The sequence below is a fragment of the Lotus japonicus genome, chromosome 2 (assembly GCF_012489685.1).
Source record: "Lotus japonicus ecotype B-129 chromosome 2, LjGifu_v1.2".
Lineage (NCBI taxonomy): Eukaryota > Viridiplantae > Streptophyta > Magnoliopsida > Fabales > Fabaceae > Lotus > Lotus japonicus.
The window spans coordinates 48123571-48129572 of record NC_080042.1 but is presented as its reverse complement, the minus strand read 5'-3'; positions in this window follow the sequence as shown (position 1 = coordinate 48129572).

Sequence of the window (6002 nt, the reverse complement as noted above, 5' to 3'; positions counted from 1 at the left end):
CGTTCTGCACAGAGCATCTTCATCTTGTAGTACATACGACAATGGCATCCGTTGAGAGTTGCATCAATGAGCTTAGGAGGAAGGCATTTGAAGAGGATCTGTTCCTCAATGTCAGGCACCCGGAGGACCCAAGCATCTACCAACTGACAAATCAGTTGCTAGGAATGGGGCTGAGCCCAGAGATGGAAGCTACTCTCAGAGAATTCCTTGGGTTTGTAGAGGAACTTCAAGACCTTTTCCAGCGGGAACTGGACAACTATGCTGAGGTTCGTGCGGTGGAGAATGCACTTAAAGCCATGGCGGAGGGTCCTAAGAGGCAAGTGGTTTGCCAGAGCTTGGTCCAACTGGAGTACAAACAACACCGCCTAGATCTTGAAAAAACATAGTTTCGTTGTCAATGTAGGATTATGAGGAAAAATCCTCCATTTTAAGATGTAATAAGAAAGTTATTAATAAAAAGTTTTTTTTTATATATAAATGCCTCTAGATGTGTGTTGATATGAATGCGAGAGCAGATAGATAATGAACGGAAAAAATGAAAACGAGTGGATAGGTAAATGGGCGAGGCGAGCGGGCCACCCAGCCTTGCCCGAGACTTTCAGCCTAGTTAAAAATGCTCGCCCGTGTTTCGGGAAGACTTGACTCGCCCATATTTCGGGGAGGTTCTTTGGATAAGAAACTTATCCGCACACGTCGCCTGCAGGGGCTACGGTCAGCGCCGGACTTTCCGGAGCGATCCCCAGACATCAAGGTCATGTTGGGATCGCCACCTTCAGGGAATTTTTCCCACCAGGCTGCCGTCTCAGGTTAGTAGTTAGGAGTATTGCTGAGAATATCCTTTTGTATTTGGTTTTCGTAAATTTTTACATCGAGGGGTGCCTCGTTAAAAACTCCTGTGTCGGAGAAAAAGAGTGCATCTTTATTTTTAGTCCTAGTTTTTTGGGTGTTTTCCTCACCATATTCCCACTTTGCGACCGCTCCCTTGATCAGAGTATCGTACCCAGTATTTCGTCCTTGTCGCCCTGCTTGATGCATGGGGCTGATTTCGTTGGCCTCTTACTCCTATCCTCCAATTGTCCGCGTTTCCTCTTATCCTGACGACACTACAACTGACTATCTTTCCTTTCTGCCTCTCCCTCTTCTTCAGTCCCAACTCGCCGGCGAATTTCCCTTTGTCCTGCCTTTAACTCTGCCCCTTCTTCCCTCTCTCTTCCCTTCTGCGCGGGTGGGCTGAATGTGGGCAGCCCCTCGAAAGTGGTTTCCTTTCGTTCCCACCTAAAAAGGTCAACGTTGTCCTCTACCAACTCACTCAGGCGCCGTTCCAGCTCAAGGGTGAGCTTAGGCTCGATCGCCAGTACGCCTCTTCTGGATGCATCCATGTCCCAGCTCTCTCCATACCGCTCGCTACTTGTATGAGTAAAGTATCCCTCTCGCCCTGCCTTCTGGGCCCCCTCGCCCAGACTTTCCCCTTTCTTCATCTTATTCGCTTTTCTGCTATCCTGCTTTCCTCGCCTGTCCACGCCGCTCTGGAGTTGTGTAGCCGGACGCTCTTGCCCGCCTTCAGTTACCACGGGTTCATGACACCTGTGTCCTTCGCCAGCTCCCCTCCTACCATACAAGTTTATGCAATCGCTGCAGCATTCCCTCGCCCCCTTTTGATCCATCGCTATTTTTCCCTTCCTCCCGCAGAGTAGTGGATACCTTGTTGCGAGGTGAGGCGTGGATGTCACTGCATGGACGTGACTTAAAGTGTCTCGTCCTATGATGACATCATAAACTGCTACAAACTGTAGGACCAGATACCTTACCCTTAAAAGCTCGGCTTCCTCGCCCTCTCCAAAAACTGTGTCCAATTCTGCACCGCTGCGTACCCGAACCTGCTTTCCTGAGAAACCTACCAGGTTTCCTGTGTATGGCATCAAATCCTTGTCTGTTAGCCCCAACCGATCGAATGCATCCCTGTAGATGATATCCGCGGAGCTGCCTTGGTCCAAAAGCACCCTCTGCACATTGAAACCATTAATTCTTACCATCACCACCGGCGGGTCATCTGCATGGGCCTCGACTCCTTCCAAATCTGCGGATGATACTACTACATCTGGGTGTTGGCGCCCAAATGGAGCTGGGTATCCCTGGACCGGTGCCACCGCCTCTAGCCGTTTTTGCCCTGCCGCTGATGTGACGTTGGTGCCATAAAGGCCCCCTGTGATTGTGTTAACCGCTCCGGCCATCGCCCCGCCCCTGCCGTCGACGTCTCCCCCTGTTTGCTTTCCTCTCGCCCTGTTCATCTTCTCGTTTCCTGCATTCGGCGCTTGCTTCATGCTGTCCCTATCTAACCCATGTCCTGCGACCCGTGGTAGTCTTGCCTTGATCAACTGCCTAATTTGGCCCTTCAGAGATAAACAGTCACTGGTTTTATGGCCTTCCAGGTTGTGATATTCACACCACTTGGGCCGACCTTTGACGTCGTGCTGGGGGTCAATTCCGTATTCGCCATCCTCTCCTGTTTCTGTAACCGTCGCCTCCAGGAGCGACTTTACCAATTCTTCACCCGCGTCCCCCTCTGACCTTTTGTGTTGGCGAGAGTTAATTGCCCGCCGAAAGCGCTTGCGCTCCACGCTATCTTTTCTCGAATAGAATGGTCTTTCCTTGAATTCCTTAATTAATTGACTAACTTCCTTAACCTTTCGCACATTACTTGCATTTTTGTCCTGTATCTGTTTCCTCGCCAGCGACACCTTTGCTGCCTTAGCCGTTTCCTCTCATGCGCATCATTTTCCTCTTCTATGATGTAGTCTCTCGCTCGGGCACGCATCTCCGTCATCGAGCGCGCTGGTTTCCTACTCAGCTCGCAGCTCAACTTTCCTAACGACAATCCGCTCCTAAAAGCGCATACGCATGTTCGAGGCTCCGCCTCTTCAAATCATGCGGACGCGGCGCTGTACCGTTCCACGTACTGCTTCAACGTCTCTCGCTCCTCTTGCCAAATCTGAAACAGATCTTCGACTTCGCTGGCAGAGAACTGGCCCAGGAATTTCGACGCGAAGTCGCGGAACTTCTTTATGGATCCCTGCGGCAGGGCCATAAACCAAGTCATTGCTGCGCCTCAGAATGTGGAGGGAAGCATTCTACAATTTACCGCATCAGAAACCGCGCTCATCGCCATCTTCTTATTGAAACGTAGTAGATGATCTTGTGGATTGGTTCTTCCGTCATACGTTTCCAACACGAGGCTTGTCATACCGTCCGGTACGGTCACCTCTCGCACTGTTGCTGAGAAAGGTTTGACCTCCGCAACGGCCTCAGCTTCCTCCTCCTCCTCCTCGTTCCACTTCTTAAGGTGATAGTACTATAACCGCTCCTGCATACACTCATTTTGCAGTCTCAAGTCGCCACTCATGGCACTGCGTGCCTCTGCCCGGCGGTGCCTATCTAACCTTGCGGTGCGCGAGGAAGAAACGTGGCTCCGTTCCGGCTCCTCACTATGCTGTTGGCGAAACGATTCCATCAGGCTCTGTCGACGAGGCAAGGATTCGATCAAAAATCTCCAAATCGCAGAAACCTCCTAGAAAAATCAAATTTCTTCAAACTCAACTGCAAACCACGTAGTCCGGGAATCGAAATCTACCGATCCCCACAGACGGCGCCAAATGTTCCATCATGAACATTGAGATGAGGTATAGTACCTAAGGTGCAAGGAACGTGATGTGAGATTCCTAGAGAAAATGAGAGCGTAACCGCTTAGAGAGAGAAAGTAACTGAATTTCAAGCTTGTTATTTCTCAAATGAGCCAAGAGTCTCTTACAATTGATATTCCTCCCCTATTTATAGCTGGGAAGTTGGGCCTAGCGCCTCTAACTCATCCTAATGGGCCAGTTGGGCCTCCGGGATAAAGGTCCAAGTCCCTGATGCACTCCTCGCCTTAATCCAGCGTCCCTGTGCGAGGGACCCTCGGGTCTCGCCCAGTCCACCAACAGAATTCAAAAAAGATTATACTCCAACAACTTAGTTCACATATAATAGGAACTTATTTATTTACATAGTATAACTCTTATTGATTTGGTTTAGTTCTAGCAGTTTAGGACGCTGGCTGAGACATAAAAAAGATTAATTTCAGCGTTATTGGTTAGGAAAACATTGGTAAGAAAATATATTATATTCATTGCACAGTCGCCTTACTATATACGCCCTTGTTAATAATCTCTAATAAAAATTCAATCATACGAAGCTTTAGAGGATTGTTAGTCATCAAAATATTCATTCTATTTATTACGTTAGGTCAAAGCTAACAGAATTTGCAACCAGATACTTTCATTTCATATATGATCTTTGCCTTTACAAATTAAAGTGACATATACCAAAAGGTCATTAGTTCATCATTGTCTTAGGGCTCGTTTGACACGCCGTATAAGGTATGATAGTATAAGCTTATACAATACATTATGAGTTTATTCATTGTTTGGTGATGACATTGTATTGTATAAGCTTATCCATCAAAGTCTCCTTAAACGTTAAAATGACGTATTATTTAATCCATCATGTGAGTGATGGATAAGGCATGATAAGGTTGTGACGTATAAGACACCATCACCACCACACTCAATTGCTGCCAACTTACACCACCATTGGCACCACCACTGCCACTGGTGTTGCCACCACCACCCGATCACCACCGTCGCCGCCACCACCGCCCTACCGTCACCACTGATGTTGCTGCCACCACCACCGCCGCCGCCCTACCGCCGCCACCGACACCACAACCACCACCCTATCGCCACCACCACCATAATCGCCGCTACCACTCTATTGTCACCACCACCACCACAACCACCACCACCACCTTGCCTCCACCCTCCACCGCCGCCGCCATCCTACTGCAGCCGCCACCGCCACCACCACCCTATCGTCGCCAACACCACAACCACCATCGCTGCCACCACCCGATCACCACCACCGCCGCCCTACCGCCGCCACCGCCACCACCACCGTCGCCGCCACCACCGACACCACAACAACCACCCTATCGCCACCACCACCGACACCACAACCACCACCCTATCGCCACCACCACCACCATAACCTCCACCCTCCACCGTAGCCGCCACCCTACCGCAGCCGCCACCGCCACCGCCTTACCACCACCACCACCACCACCCTATCATCGCCACCACCACAACCATCATCGCTGCCACCACCACCACCAACCTATCTCCACTGTCACCACCACCGCCACCAACACTAACCTACCATCATTGCCACGACCACCACCAACCTACCACCACTTCCTTCACCACCGCCACCACCGTTATAATCACCTCCATATTTGATTTTTATTATATATCATTATTCAATACTTCACTAAACATAAAATTGCATTAACTTAAACGATATGGTAAATTATACAGAGTATGGCCAAACGCTGGATAGTATAAGAAAGTTATCAGGGCTTATACTATCAGGCCTAATACTATCAGGTCTTATACTATCAGGCCTTATACTATACGTCGCACCAAACGGACCCTTAAATTGTCATGTTTATTAACCAAATTTCAAGATAAACTTTGTCAAACCATGGTGATGTACACCTACCAGCATGGTCGGATGATTGCCTAATTTTCATTTTCATTTTCATGTTAATATTGTTAGGATATAGTAAATATGAGTCCACCAATTATCCGTAACCCAAAGAGAATTCATACATCATGATGAAATTAAGTAGAGAGAAAAATCGTATAGGATGAATATGAAAGAATTTGCATTTCACATTATATTTGGTTTGGGTTTAGAGGGATGTAACACCCCATTTTCTGATTAGCAGAATATTTATTAATTTATTTTAACTTTTATGAGGTTATATAGTGATTTGAATAAATAGGAGATTTTACTATATAATAAGGTGATTATGAGATTTTATTATATAATAAGGTGATTAAGTGATTTTATTAGATAATTAAGTGATTATGTGATATATGGAGTGAGTAAATTATTTAAATTATATATGA